Source organism: Dermacentor variabilis, chromosome 4, assembly GCF_050947875.1.
Source record: "Dermacentor variabilis isolate Ectoservices chromosome 4, ASM5094787v1, whole genome shotgun sequence".
Classification (NCBI taxonomy): Eukaryota; Metazoa; Arthropoda; class Arachnida; order Ixodida; family Ixodidae; genus Dermacentor; species Dermacentor variabilis.
In genome coordinates, this window is record NC_134571.1 from 48,436,001 (window position 1) to 48,451,067 (window position 15,067).

Sequence of the window (15,067 nt, forward strand, 5' to 3'; positions counted from 1 at the left end):
GTATAACAGCTGTGTGTTACCAGTACTCACATATGGGGCAGAAACCTGGAGGCTTACGAAAAGGGTTCTGCTGAAATTGAGGACGACGCAACGAGCTATGGAAAGAAGAATGATGGGTGTAACGTTAAGGGATAAGAAAACAGCAGATTGGGTGAGGCAACAAACGCGGGTAAACGACATCTTAGTTGAAATCAAGAAAAAGAAATGGGCATGGGCCGGACATGTAATGAGGAGGGAAGATAACCGATGGTCACTAAGGGTTACGGACTGGATTCCAAGGGAAGGGATGCGTAGCAGGGGGCGGCAGAAAGTTAGGTGGGCGGATGACATTAAGACGTTTGCAGGGACAACATGGCCACAATTAGTACATGACCGGGGTAGTTGGAGAAGTATGGGAGAGGCCTTCGCCCTGCAGTGGGCGTAACTAGGCTGATGATGATGATGATGATGAATGGGGATGCCGCTAAATCAGTGAAAAAGCGTGCCCAACGCAAAACTGAAACGCAGTTTGTGTCTCGCACATGCACAATGGCTTCGACGCTATTTCTTTGGGGCCCCAAAACGTTTGGGACCCCTATTCTCAAACTCTCTAAGCACAACAGCTCGCGCTCGACACCGTCAGCTGAAGTGCGAAACGCCGCAAAAGAAAGAGAAAAAAAATGAAAACGTTGCCCGTGACGTAGGTATCACGCGATCCTCGAGGTCCGGTATGGAAGAGCGCAGGGAAGGAATTTCGCTTGCGGAGGCTAAGACTGGGCGAGTGGAGAGAGTGTCTCGCTCGGCAGTGGAGCTCGCCTGCTGAAATAATGGGTTCGCGACACTGAAATATTTCTGTCTCGGTAGATTTCGTTCCGTAATAATGCTGTGAACAGTCATGCAGCTCAGTATAGTCGCAGCCGCAATGGGTCTGTGATGCAGACATTCAGAAATGCATACGAAGTTTATTAATTAAATATTCACGTAACATCAGTCGAGAACTCAGTAGCCGCATACATTGGTCCAATCAGTTGATGTCTCAGCCGTGTAGGTAGGTCTGCATAATCAATGAGTGGAAAAAATGAGGCCATAAAGATTATGAAGATCCCACGCACTGTAGGTATCGATGTAAGCGAAGTTTTCCGTGATGGATCTTTTGATTGACGATAATTTGCAGTGAGATTGACGGCCAAAGCTTAATTTCTTGAACGTTTAGGGTAACACGAGAGTGACGAGCTGATGTTAAACGTTACATTGCGTGCACCACTGCTGTTTGTCGGCGTAGTACACAGAACACACAGGGAGACGTGTTTGCTTGAGGCGTTGTTGTGCGCCATATTTTATAACCGCTGAGAGGGTTGAGCGTTGTCATTTCCTCACAGGGCACATTGCATGGTGGCAGAAGTATTAAACTTGAATTGCATTATGGGGTTGCACCTGCCAAAACCACACCAGGATTATGAGGCACGCCGTAGTGGCGGACTCCGGAATAATTTTGACATCGTGATGTTCTTCAACGTGTCCCACAATCTAAGTGCACGTGCGTTGTTTATTTCGCCCCCGTCAAAATGCGGCTGCCGCGACTGGGATCAAATCCACGACCTCTATCAATGTCATAGCCGCAAAGCTAATGCGGCAGGCACAGAAGTGTTGTTTTGACGGTCGACCGCTTCCGTAGTGTCTTCTGCAGGGACCCTGCGGTGCGCTCGAATTAATGCGACTCTGCTTATGCACTCCCTGCGTAAGTTGGCCGCTTGACATATTTGCATGGCGTTTATTTTTTCAGAAATAGTAGCAACGTACTGTACCGTACCTTAAACTTATAAGGTTATCCTGTTTCCCCGCAAATGCTGTCGTGTAGTAGTGGAGTTTCCTTGCCTTCTCACGTCACCCCCCCCCCTCCCTTTCTGTAATATGGGAACTCCCTCTCCTCCTCCCTCTCCTTCTTTTCTTCTCCTCTCTACAGTTCTATCTGTGTCCCCTCTGGCCTCGCACGTTAGTAGAAAGGGAAGCGCTGCAGTTTCTGCAATGCTTCTGAGGGGAGCCAAGGATAATTACAGCTGTCAAGCGGATAAAGTGGCGACGGCCAGGGAGCTCCAAAGGAAATTGTGCACATTCGATGCGGTGGGGTGAAAACGAGAGATATATATATTTAATGGCAGAAAGGTGGAGAGGTCGGCCTGAGTGAAATGCCTCTAGCCTGCTACTCCACGCTGGGGAAGGGGTTTGGGGAATAACAGAGATAGGATGTGAAGAGGAAGGATGGTGGTGGTATGGTGAATATGATGAGGGCGGCACAACACAATGTTTCTGTGTAATGCGTACGTGTACACTTCACAGCACAGCACAGTCATCTTCGCAGGCAGAGGTATAAGTTACTGCAGCGTAGCGAAGAGACTGTCTATGGCGTTCATAATTTTTGCCGCTGTTGGCGCCACGGGCGTATTTAAACCGGACAGTAGCAACTACAGGGCGGCGATTATTTGTCGCAGCATGGCTTTGATGACAGAGTCCGATGGCGATATCTGAGTGCACTGTCCTTGCTCGCGCTGACAGTCTGAGGCCCATAAGCGCGGCGGTAAGCGTTGCCATACATTCCGTTCCCGGCTTGCGCGGCTCGCTTGAAGCAATGGTTTATCTATCGATGCCGATTCAATTACGTTCTGCTGGACCTGCGGAATTGTAGCCAGGAAGCTCTTGTCTGGACCTACAGCTTGTCCACGCCGACGACGCGTTCGTCTCCTTCGGTGTTGCACTGACGCTGCCGCCTCCTTGTGGGACATACTTGTCTTGCTCATTTGGTTCAGTATTTTTTTCTCCTTTTTCTGTTTAGGACAATCCTTGGAATCGGCCTCGTGGGGTCCGTCACAATTCGAGCACTTCGTTTGTCTTACTGTGCATGAAGATACGTCATGGCTGCCGGCACAGCGGATGCATGCCGTCTGGCCTCTGCAGACAGCGCTGACATGGCCTAGCTTTAGGCACTTGTGACATTGCAATGGTCGGGGCACATAAGGACGCGCCGGGTGTCTTATGTAGCCCACCTGGACATGATCAGGTAGCGTGTCTCCCTCGAAAAGAAGCTTGACGCTCGTCGAGCGACCGAAGCGATGAAAATCAATGACCTTCACTGTTGAAGACAGAAGCCTTTGTAGCTCTTCATTGCTGATGTCAATCACGACATCAGAGATAACACCTGCCCTAGTGCGACCACTGTGCACGACGAACGACCGGACTTCTATGTGCCCTAGTATGCACACGGTTTTCAATTTTTCTAGGGCGGCCTGCGTCGCTACTTCCACTGTGACCACATTTTTCTTGGTGTTGAAACGCACTTCGTTCATTCCTTTCGGAGCCACATTAGCAAGGCAGGTGTTAAGAATCTGTCTGTGTACAGAATTTAAATTCTTAGAGACGTCGAGCGGCACAAAAGCAATCCTGTAAGTCGGAGTAGGCGGTCCGCTGGGGCCCTGCTCACTCACGTCTTTGGTTGTGTTGCGGTATTTTCTCTTCAGTCGCTTGCCCTCCACGACGGTGTAGTCGTTGTCGGAGTCCATTGGCTCGCTGTTGGAGAAACAGGAACCGGACGTCTCCATGGCTACGTTGCAAGCTTTACAATATGTCCCTGCGAGACGCAGTGCGAAGAGGCGTGCTCGACGCAAGTGGTGGCGGGTCGTCTGTCATCGCTTCGGACGACGTCTCGTCCAAGAAGCACAATTAAGCCTCCGCTATGACAAAACTAGCGCAGCAAGGCAGGAAGTGATGCTTGCTCGGTGAAAACAAATTTCTCCCGTCGCCTTTCCTCTCTTACTCGCGTCTGTCATCTACATACACGCTCTGAACCACCCCCCTACGCGGTGTGCGCGACAGCAGCCCACAGCACCAGCAGTGGGAAAATCGAAGGAAGAGGCAAAGAAAACTTCGCTTTAAAAAAATTGCTCAGTCTTTCTTGTATAATTTGAAACTGATTTTGCCCAAACTACACGCAAATGAAAAATAATCAGATATCTGTGTCAGTATGACAAATATAAATGAGGGGGGAAATGGCAAGACATGGAGGAGAACAAAGCCAGAAAGTGATTGGGCTTGGTTCAAAACCCGACAGCAGCTTCAAAGCATACCCAAAAGGTTGCCCCAGGATGCTAGACGGTAGATGTACGATGGGAAGAGTTCGAGGGCATTCTAGTCAGCTCTATGCTTGATCCATAATACTATCTGCAATGTGTCAACGATTGGCCTCCTGAAAGTTGTTTCCTATCTAAGCATGGTTGTGTATGCTGCAGCTCAAGAACAAAGTTATAGTTACCTATTTCTCCGCCTGACTTGGCAGATGAGCACGCTTATGTATTAGTACAAGTAAATCAGGATGTGTCAATAGTGTATTGAGTAGGCATATGTTTCTTTTTTTGTCTCCAGTTATTTTTTACATCACTATTTTACCTGTTACACAACGTAGACCAATGAAGGCCGAAGCACAAGAGAGAGGATGCACACATCACACATGGCTTTCTTTAATTACAAAATTATTGTGTGCTGCTTCGATGTCATAATACATACCTGCCAACTTTTACATTCTATCACAGAATGTCAGATTTCTAGAGGTTGCTTGCAATTTTTGTATTGACACCAATAGTTATAATGTGGGCATTTCTTAGGCAGTTCCTCATCGTCTGTCCATATCATCATCACATCGAGTTCTTCATCTTCATCTCTTGTGGGAACTCATCTTAAGATTGATTTATACCTTGAGTGGGATCGGGCCGCCACGTCTTCGGGGCGTATTGAAGGTCGTGCTAACAGCTACGTCACAATAAGATTTTTTCATTCGCATCCTATGAAGGGCAAGAACTGATCTCAACGGAATGCACATTTAGTCATTGGGCTATATTCAGAGCCAGACTACTCAGACCCGCTCGGTTATTCAGACTTACTGGCAGCAGTGCCATAAGTAAAACGCAGGTGAAATTTTGGCCGACGTTACATGAATACTTGGCGAATAAATATCACAAACATTTCTTTTTATATGACGCGCATTATTTTTGCTGCGAATCTAGAGCAGCACGCCTTTTCATAGCGCCTCATAGCGCCAGATTGAAGTCCGGTAAGGGTCGCAGAAGTGTTGCATAATTCAATTTCCTAAAATCAACTTCACCGCAATACAATTGTTACGTGGTGAAGCATACGCAATGTACGGCGGCGAAGACTATTAAAAGTGGAAAGGGGCCACTGTTACGGGACATATAATGTGTTCCTTAATTATACATGTGCGCACCCGCCATCTCCTGTCAGTAAAAGAACCAATTGATACACCTATTAAGTGTACTAACAGGCAATCAGAGCTACTTTGGACATGGCTGTGGCAATGTGAGCTCTTGTTTCGACCACCCTCTGCTATTGTTGAAAAGGTTTCAGGCTGCATCTACTTCACCTGTCTGTGACTAGACGTCACAAAACCACGAAAACTCACTTCGTCAAAGTGACGTGTACGGGTTAAAGATGCATTAACATGCCGAACCAAACTGAATTTTTTTCTGAATAGCCGGAGACTTCCCCGTCCCGAAAGGAATAGAAGGTGGCTGCCGCCGATCGCTCAGGCACTGGCTACTGGTTTATTTGCGTATATCAAAACTTTTTGCGTGGCCGTATAATATTATCGAGCCCTTTCGGCACGTATACAACATCGTTATACCAACTCTTCTTTGCTGAGGATCTATTTTAACGGCATTTTTAACATTCCGTTGCACGGCACCGCAATTTTCGACCGGCCACCTCAAGCTAAGCAAGGGAAAGCGGACCAATCGCTAACGCCGGCACCGCCCTCTTCAATCGGTTATCTACTTTCAATGCGCTGGCTCGCTCCTCTCCAAAACCCTCTCCACTTGAGTGTGCTCGTCACCTTCTGTCAGCCAATTAGATACGAAAAACCGCTCAATATAAGCAATGTCATTCGTTTTGAAAGCAAACAAAAGCGACCTCCTATAAAGGAGGAGAGCGTTTGATTGGGCTATTCAGGCAACGCTGCAGGTCACCGCACGATGCTTGCTTCGGCGGTTACGTAAATTTGACATAAGTAGATTTAAACGAAAACATATTGGAATAGTTTTACGTCATAGGGCGCCAGGGTAGCCGGTCTTGCAGCCTGACGCGTAGCAGTACGTGTCGGTCTTGTTCTTTGGAGTTTCAGTGCAATGGCTCAGCCCCATCGAATCCCTCTCCACTTGAGCGTGCTCCTCGCCTCTTGTGAGCCAATTAGATAAGACAAGCCGCTCAGTGTAGGTAACGTTAGTCGTTTTTCAAGCAAACAAAAGTGACTTCCTATGAACGCGGAGAGCGTTTGATTGGTCTGTTCAGACAACCCTGTGGGTGACGGCCCGATGCTTGCGTCGGCGGTTATGCAAATTTGACGTCAGGAGATTGGAATGAAAACATATTGGAATAGTTTTACGTTATAGGGCCCCAGATTACATGCAGTTCGAGCAAGCACGAGCGCGACTTCGAACAAAAATAATAAACTGAAAAGATACCGGCACAGCCAGCTTAACTAAGCTCAACTCGTGAGAGATGGAAAGAAGAGCGAGATTGGAGGCGATTATGCAGTGCCTAGCAATGCTGCAATGCGGCGGAGCAGCGTAAACAGGGAATGAGCGAAGACAACAGAGAAAGTAAAGAAAGGTACATCTGGAGCCGTGATGCAATGTGGGGACAACATTACGCCGTATGATAGCTCAATATGAGAAGAGAGAAAGGAGAGGAGGCTGGATGTGCCAAAAATGATGACACCTGTGACTGCTCCAATTATTATTACACATGCCTTAATCTTCCTTTCTTGAACTGGCTTCTATTAGAAAACTACACTTCTGAGTTTTTACCAAACCCCTTATTCTTTATTTTTATTGAAATCCAAGCCTGTTACGGGTAGTGCGGGCTTTCCTTCAGTCGAGTGCATCTACAACGAACGTTGCTACAACGAAATGACCTGCATATATATGTACAGAGTTTCCCACGTAACTTGAGCCAAACATTAAAAATATGTAAATGCCACGTAGCTGGACAGATCCGTCGCTTGGAGGTACTCAGATTATTATTTTTTTCATTCCACCTAATTAGGTAAATAGTCTTAATTAATTAATCAACTCCTCAAATATTATAATTAGATGAAAAGTGTCAATTAGAAAATTTTAGATCGGGATGAAAAACTGCCGCTACAACTTTCTGTTGCTCAATACGTGCTACATAAAAGTGTTTTTCCGAGCGTGGAAGAAGCCCGCAGGGACATCTACGATCTGGTAACCTCGCCAGGATTACGTTTCCAAATCTATCGAAGCTACTCCAGAATCGCGCCACACCCTGCGCTGTTAAGCACGAGGTTGCAGGATCGAATCCATGCCGCGGCGGCCGCATTACGAAAGGGGCACAATGCAAAAGAACGCCCGTGTCCCGAGCATCGGGGGCGAGTCAAAGATCTCCAAGTGTAGGAAATTTTCGGAGTCTCTCAATAGGGCGTGCCTCAAACGCATATCGTGGTTCTGGCAGGTAAAACTGCATAATTTATATTCTAATTCTTTTTTTCTTCACTCGTGCTTGCAACAGACATTCTGCAGCGCAACAATTGACAATAACTTTATTGAGGTGTCCTGAGAAACATGATTGGGGAGGGGGGGAGGGGTGGGAGCCGAAGGATCCCCAATCAATTTGGTGGCTCCGACCACGACGGGACCGATCTCTCTGCGACATTGCAGGCCCTCTAGACGGCCTGTAACTGATGCGTGAACTCCGAATTCACGCACCAACTACAGCACAACAAAAATAATTTTTTCATTGTCACTTCCATGCTTACAGTCTCGTAGAGATATAGCGCTTATCCGCTTATATATACTGCACAAAAGAATATAGTCACCATCCTACCACACTGCCGCTTGTCCCACCGCATCGCACTTCGAGCCACTTAAATAATAACATATGTTTTCAACGTTCGTTTTAGCGAACACAAGCATTCAACAGTGAAGCTTTGCCTCGTGCGATTAAAATTTGGAACGGGCTTCCAGATGGTACCGTTAAAGGGGCCTTGAACCACTTCTTCTCAAAGTGGAGCAAGGCATCTGAAGTGAAAATAGGCTATTTCGGAAATACTTTGCCGCAACATGTACTTCAGTGCGTTCAGCAGAAGTGGCAAATCAATTAAGGCCTCCGCTTTGCTCCCGTTTTTTTCTTCAGTGCCTTGCTCTGCGAAGGCTACGGCGCAGTGGGACCTGCCCAGAACGCTCCGCCTTCTAAACGTCACCGTGACGCGCTGTCCGAATTTCATTTGGACGTTAACGTAGACACCACGACTTACGCCTTTGGTGCCTACGACGCGCTAAGCATAAGCCAAAACGCAGTGGTGCTCAGCGAGCGGCCGTGGTATCTACGCCGTGTAGCCGACTGCAGCTTGATGTCAGCCGTCGGCCAATATCAGCCATCTAAGGAATGACGAAATAAAGCGTCCAGAAGAGAGTGAGGAGCTGGCTTCTGTTTGAAAGGAGAGCGTTTGAGAGAAAGGTGACTTCACGATCCGCTTGCGATCTCCACGCACCGCGTACGATAGCAAAACTCGGCTAAGATGTTCACAGCAGCGTATACGCTAACCGCGGACTATATTATTTCACCAAGCCGTAGGGGTGGCTCGGGGCCGCTTTAACATAGGTGACCCAATAGTTTTCAGAAACCAGCTGTTTGTATTGATTTCGTAATCTAATTCTTATTTACACTGACTACTGTATAAAGGTAATCTCGTCTTGACTTGCTCTTATTGCTGTCGCTAGGTCATTGTGTAAAATTTGTTTGTTTTCTGTTATCGATTTTTCTTTTCATCATTTATATTGTGAGCAGATGTGCTCCTTGAATACTTGTTTTCCTAATACGTTGTTTCCAATGTTTATAGTACTAGATTTGCGTACCGCAAATTGAGCATCGTTCTGTAACCTCCCTTCACGAAATGTTCCAAATTTCAAAACCTGTTAGGCAAATGTGAAAATAAATAAATAAAATAAAATGAAGACAACAATGAACATTCTACCATTATGAGCACTAAATTCTCGAATCGGACTTCCTATCTCATTCGATTCTAATTTTCTAAACTTGGAATATTGTCACGTGTACATTCCTTTGCTTATTGGCGGTGACCATCTTTCATTGGATTATCACTTTTATTAAGTGATCGCTCACTGCAATACGCGCCTACTGCATCCGATTTCTTTTTTCGCATATACAAAGTTTTCTTTTTCTGCTTCTTTCCGCGGACCACATGCTCCGAGGACTTTTGCATATGTTGGGTAGCTAGTCACCCTACGCAGGCCAAGTAGTCATACCAGGTGATTAAAAAAAATTATTCTCTCTCTGTCACAGTTCGGGCGGTAAGTCAATGTAGGCGGCAGGGGCAGGACGCACGTCACAGCTGACGTCTTTCATACGATCTATTTTAATAAACGTTCGTTCACTGGCTCTTTCTTTCTCTCGAACGCTCTCAACATTTTAAATATAAACCCTTCATCATCAACATCGTGTTTCCTCCGGCTACCCATATTTTGGCCAGTAGTGGACGCTTGGCATAGTTGAGCACCATCACAGTGATCATCAGAATCATTATCATAGTCATCACCGCCGAAATTTTGCAACGCGGAAAAGACGAAACGCGCACTGCGCGTTCTCGGTTGGGCCTCGCGCCGACGTGCCTCCTGCCATGCCCGACCTCTGGGGAAAAAAAAGCCCCATCTGCTGCAGCTAACGAGACCGGCTCTCAGCTAAACTGGTAAGCCCCGTTTGCCGCTCGGGTTCTGGCAACGGCCCCGCAGGGTAAGCCGTCCCGAGGCCGCCGCTGGCTGATGTTTCACTGGACGTGTAGCGGACACCGCAGCTGGCCGGCCGAGTGGCCGGCCAGCCGTTAGCCCCAGAAGAGAAAGCACCCACAATGCCGCGCGGGCCCGGGTTGCTGGTGTCCACACGCCTGCGGCCTCTTCCGAAGCAGCGAAAAAGTGAACTGGGGAGGCGTGGGGGGGAAAAAAAGGGGGCGGGGGTAAATATTGAGAAGCGCGCCTCGACGAGCACCATCCGATTACGGGACGGCGGGTCGATGTGTGGTTAAAGAAAGGATTTATGTCTTACGCCTAAATTTGACGGTCGGGCAGGCGGCAGTGGCAGGGGCTGCACGTTAACGGTATTGAGAAGTGGTGGTTATTTTGGTGCATTTAAGAACATCGTAGCTTTTCAAAGAATGTTATTATATTAATGATGACTCTGCACTTTGACTTCTGTTACTATGACTGTTGAATTTTCGTTCACTCTATGTCGTTTATCTTAACGCTTTTAGTTATTTTTTGTTTGCACACATGTTCATATTGTGCGCTGTTGTTCTGATAGTGCCATTCTTGCCCAGCTTTGTGATACACGTGAGCTCGTCAAGCCGCTTTCTCAGTTTCTTGTTTTTCATCCTTTTTTTCTTCTTCTTTGAATAGGCTTGCGTTGATAGGAGCACATATCAGTATTACCACGAAGGTTAGTTATGAACTCGGGTGTGATTTGCCACCCGCCGTTTACAGTGTTGCTTGGCATAGACACGCAGATGCTTTTGGACCCTGGTCTCACTGGTAACCTAATGAAATCTGTAGCAATTAACAAGCATGTTATGCGAAGGATTTCGAAGGTAGCTGGCTATCCTGCATCGTTTGGAGTTCCGCAAACCGTCCCCAGGTCAACTAACCTGTTTGTGGGAATTGAGTAGTTGTGTTTGTGGGTTGCGAGATTACCTGTGTGTGGCGACAGCAGCACGAGAACGACCACCTCGAAGGCGATCGTACGGCAGCAAAGGCATGATATCTACGCTGGCCGCTCCACATGAGCCTACCGACATAACGATTGTTCGGTTCTATATGCGTGGAGAATCAGCGTAAGCTGGAGAAACAAGGATTGTTTCTCCAGCTCCAACAAGAGGGCTACCTCGCGGCTACATTCGTATATCGCCGGCGCTCTAGGAGGAAGCGTGGAAACATGCACGCTTGCAGTCGGGGAGGGACTCGCATGCGTGTAGGCGTCGGTCTCGACACCAGGGGCACCGCTAGAAGGGGAGGAGGGTCGCTTTGCCACGCGCTCGCGCATTCCGCAAACTTTTGCTGTTGACTGTACATATATAGCTATATGTCATGTTGATGTATGTTAAAACGACGATGGCATTTGTACTCAAGCGAAGACATGTTAAAGAATGATTAATTTGGGCAATCATGAAATTGGTAGGAGGTCGCACTGTTTCTTTTTTTTTTAAGTAGCGTAAACTGCTACGAGGAATGGTCTAGGGAAAGCATGCCAATCCCGGAGATAGTGCAGTTTTAGAGGGCGCCTCAAGGTGCGAGCAGTCACGAAGAAAGAGGACGAGAAAGCACACGCCGATCGAGTGTTTCGACGAGCTGGCTGCGAATTGGAACGAGAGACATATACGTGCGATCGTGGCCTAGTAAATAAAAAGAAAAAGTGATCGTGGCCTAGTGGCTAGAGTACCGGGCTGCTGTGCTCCTCGGCTGAGTCTCGTTTTCACTGTCGGTGAAAACGAAAAGAAAGAAATTGCACCTCTGCCGGACGAAAACGCGATAGGGTTGCAACGTATACCGCCGTCGTTTCGCTTTCTTTCTTTCTTTTTTTTTTTTTTGAGGGGGGGGGAGGTTCTCGATTGTTTCCTATTTCACAAAACAAATCAAGTCTACGCGTCCCTGTCGGGAATACACAGGTATAGTCGAACAGGTACTTACGTGTTTCAAGATTCCTAGCTGTCGTCGCCATGCTGTCGCGTCAAACATCCCTGCGCGCTCTCTGTGTGTTTGTGTTTTGGTATACTCAACGTTCGCGCTGAATGACCATTCGCGGAATAGTACAGATTCGGCCCCTCGCCCAGATCCGTGATGATCTTCGGACCGCGAAAGGGACGTTCCGCCGGCTATCGTACGTTCAAAACTTGCTTTTGTGCGACTTGCCATGACGTATAGCTGAATAAGCAACGGGGTGAGTAAGGGCAATGTGGATCACACAGAGTGGCCTTGCTTTATCATAATTGGGTCGTTCATTTTGTGCGCGTTATAGAGGCGTCGCCTTGTGGTATATCGCTGATGGTGGCAGTAATTTTACCCCCACCCCTACCACAAACCATTTTTATTTAATTTGCAGTCCCCTTTCATGTGTTCGCAGCTGAGGGACCGCTCCCGACTCCCTCAGTGTTCCAATCAGCGGTGCGCGCTTTGCGAGCTCGGACCTTCGATTTCCGCGTCTCCGAGCTGACGGCGTTTCACGCTGAGAATTTCGTTAACGTGGGGCCACCGTGAGTAGCGCGAATTTCATCGTTGTGGTGGCCCTGACCACCGCACGTCTGTCGGCACTTAAGCACCTTAATTTTATACGCGTGACAGAAGAGAAAGGTGGACAAGAACCGTATACGTGGTACTACTTTATTTTACTCTATCAACTCGAGTTTGTGCGCAGCTATGTTCTTTGCTCTCGCATGTTGACTCCGGCCGAAAGGAGGCGACGCCTCGCACGACGCATCTTCGTCGCCTGAGCCTCCACATGAGCCCTTCTTCTGGTGTCTGCGGCACCGATACGTTAAATCCAGGCGAGTGCTAGAATCAAAATGCGTCGTTGATCACATTTATTCGCTTGCTTGTTCTGGGACGCGAGACTAGCATACCGCTCCCGCGAGTACTCCAGTGTCGCTTATCTCAATTACCCTTACAAGACTTTTAAACCAAGTTGAAGGACATTGACCGTTACATAGCAATATTTACGTATAAGGACTGCACTCGAGCGAATTCAAAAGTTAACAGTGCGACTTATATATATATATATATATATATATATATATATATATATATATATATATATATATATATATATATATATATATATATATATATATATATATTAAGCAACAAGGAAAACTGGCACGCTGAATTCCTAGAGCAAGCCATCTGCCACTTGCGCAACGTTCTGTCTTACGTTTATTTTCTGTGACAGTGTCTTTGAAATATCGCCTTCGCATTACCTCTACACGGCGTTACTAAGAACGTCATTAAGGACAAAGTACAAATGCCTCGTGCGCAAACAGGCAAGTCGTGTCAACTTACATTAGCATTCATTGTTCCGACTGCAATATATCGTAGTCGATTATAAATCGCCGAGCACAACAAAACAATTATATATTGCGTCCAGCACAGTAATATATTGTGCTTTGCGTACCGAACGCAATTCCGAGATTACAGCGATCATTCCCTTGTTTTGATTTGACCATCCTTTGCTTGTTGATTTCTGCGATAATCCTCTCCCAGTCGTGCGAGTCCTTGCAGCGTACCTCGTAGCACGTTTAAACGTGCAGTAAGATCGTTTCTCTGCTTTACTGAACGGATTCCACACCAATAATTCTGGTTTCCTATTAATAAACCAGCAATTAATTGCGCTAGTAATAAGTGTTCACCGATCGCTACATGTGGCAGACCCACGATCTGATTGTGAGGCACGCCGTGCTGTTAGTACGGTACTAAGGGACTCTGGATTATCTTTCACCACCTTAGGATCTTTAAAGTGTACCTAAACCGTGCACGCCCAAGTGGAATTGAGGAATTCCGTTTCGCATCACAGGAATTTGGACCCTGAACGCCTCACAACTGTCGCTCTTTGCTGCATGTCCTGCGTTGTATTCAAGAAAGGGCTAAACGCTACTTTGTAGATCATGGCACGCTTGATCACCTTCGTTTTCGTCCCTCGCAGTGTACAAAATTATCACGCTGTACTATTGTAGATGTTCACATTTTCACATTCAATGTGAACAGCGGTGTGGTGGCTTTATATAACAATAAGAGCCGTTTTGGTATTGATTTTTTTTCTTTTGCTACCTTTTCAACCAGTCTCAAATAACATTGTGCAGAGTAAATTGACGCCAGTGGCATGGTGTGCCTGTTATACTATGACACATCCATGGCGCTAGAAATCCGTACGAACTTGTCCTGTAAATTTTACCTTGATCAGTGCATGCTACATCCGTATATCCGAAGGAAACAGTGAGAAAAAGACCAAACCTGACCACGACTAATGGCTTTTTCACGCCGCAAGGGCCAGTGTGTGGGCCAAAGAGCGCCAAACGCATGGTGCAAAGAGTTGACAATGGTATATGAAGTCTGGATGTAACACGGCTGTAAAGGGCCCCGAAATCAGTCGCTGTCTAAATGCGTAAAATATATGTGTATGTTAAAATAATAAAAGAAGACCAAAACTAAAGCACTGCTCGTATAGCGTTAGTTCAATTACGAGAGTGGCCTTTAGGTGACATCCCGAAATTGTGCAGTAACAAAATGTGCATTTCGATTAAGGGTATTGTGCTTAGTGGTGCATACAATTTACTGCGGTCACAGAAAATGCGAACGCCTCGTATGTAAGGATCTTTAAATCCGTCACCTCTGGAACCTCGAGAAGGCGCATGCGCCATCTATACGAATGCCAGTAGCGAGTGCGATAAGCTTCGACGAAATGGCTAGTTAGTGCGCAAGCTGAAAACGCAAATAATGTGAGCGCAACTTTGCTCACTACCGTCTGTCTTTTTCTTTCTTCCTGTTCAAGTATTACTGCAGCAGCGGCATTACAGTGTACAGGGTATCTAAAAAAAGTGCGTTCGAATACCCCTTAAAATGGGGCAGATGCGGTAATCAAGCGATTTCAATTGGCGTTACTTTTACCACTGATGCATGAATCTTGAAATGGCTCGTGGTATTATTTAAACAAGTAATTATAATAAAAGTCAGACTAATTAACTTTTTCACCGAAAGAGTCAGACGATTGATTCCGACGCAAGCCCGTCATCCGAGGAGTTCATGACGGGCTCCATAACCGGACGCTGCTCGCTTCATGCTTGCCTGGTGGCGGTGAGGCGTGCATGCTGTCAAGTCACTTATCAGCATTTGCTAAGTGACAGTTGCGCACTTCTCGATTATCTGGGCTTAATTGGCCAGCATTCATTATACTGAAGAAATTAGGAGCGTTTAGTTTTCACGATCACATACCTAAATAATAACACGAGTCACCTTAA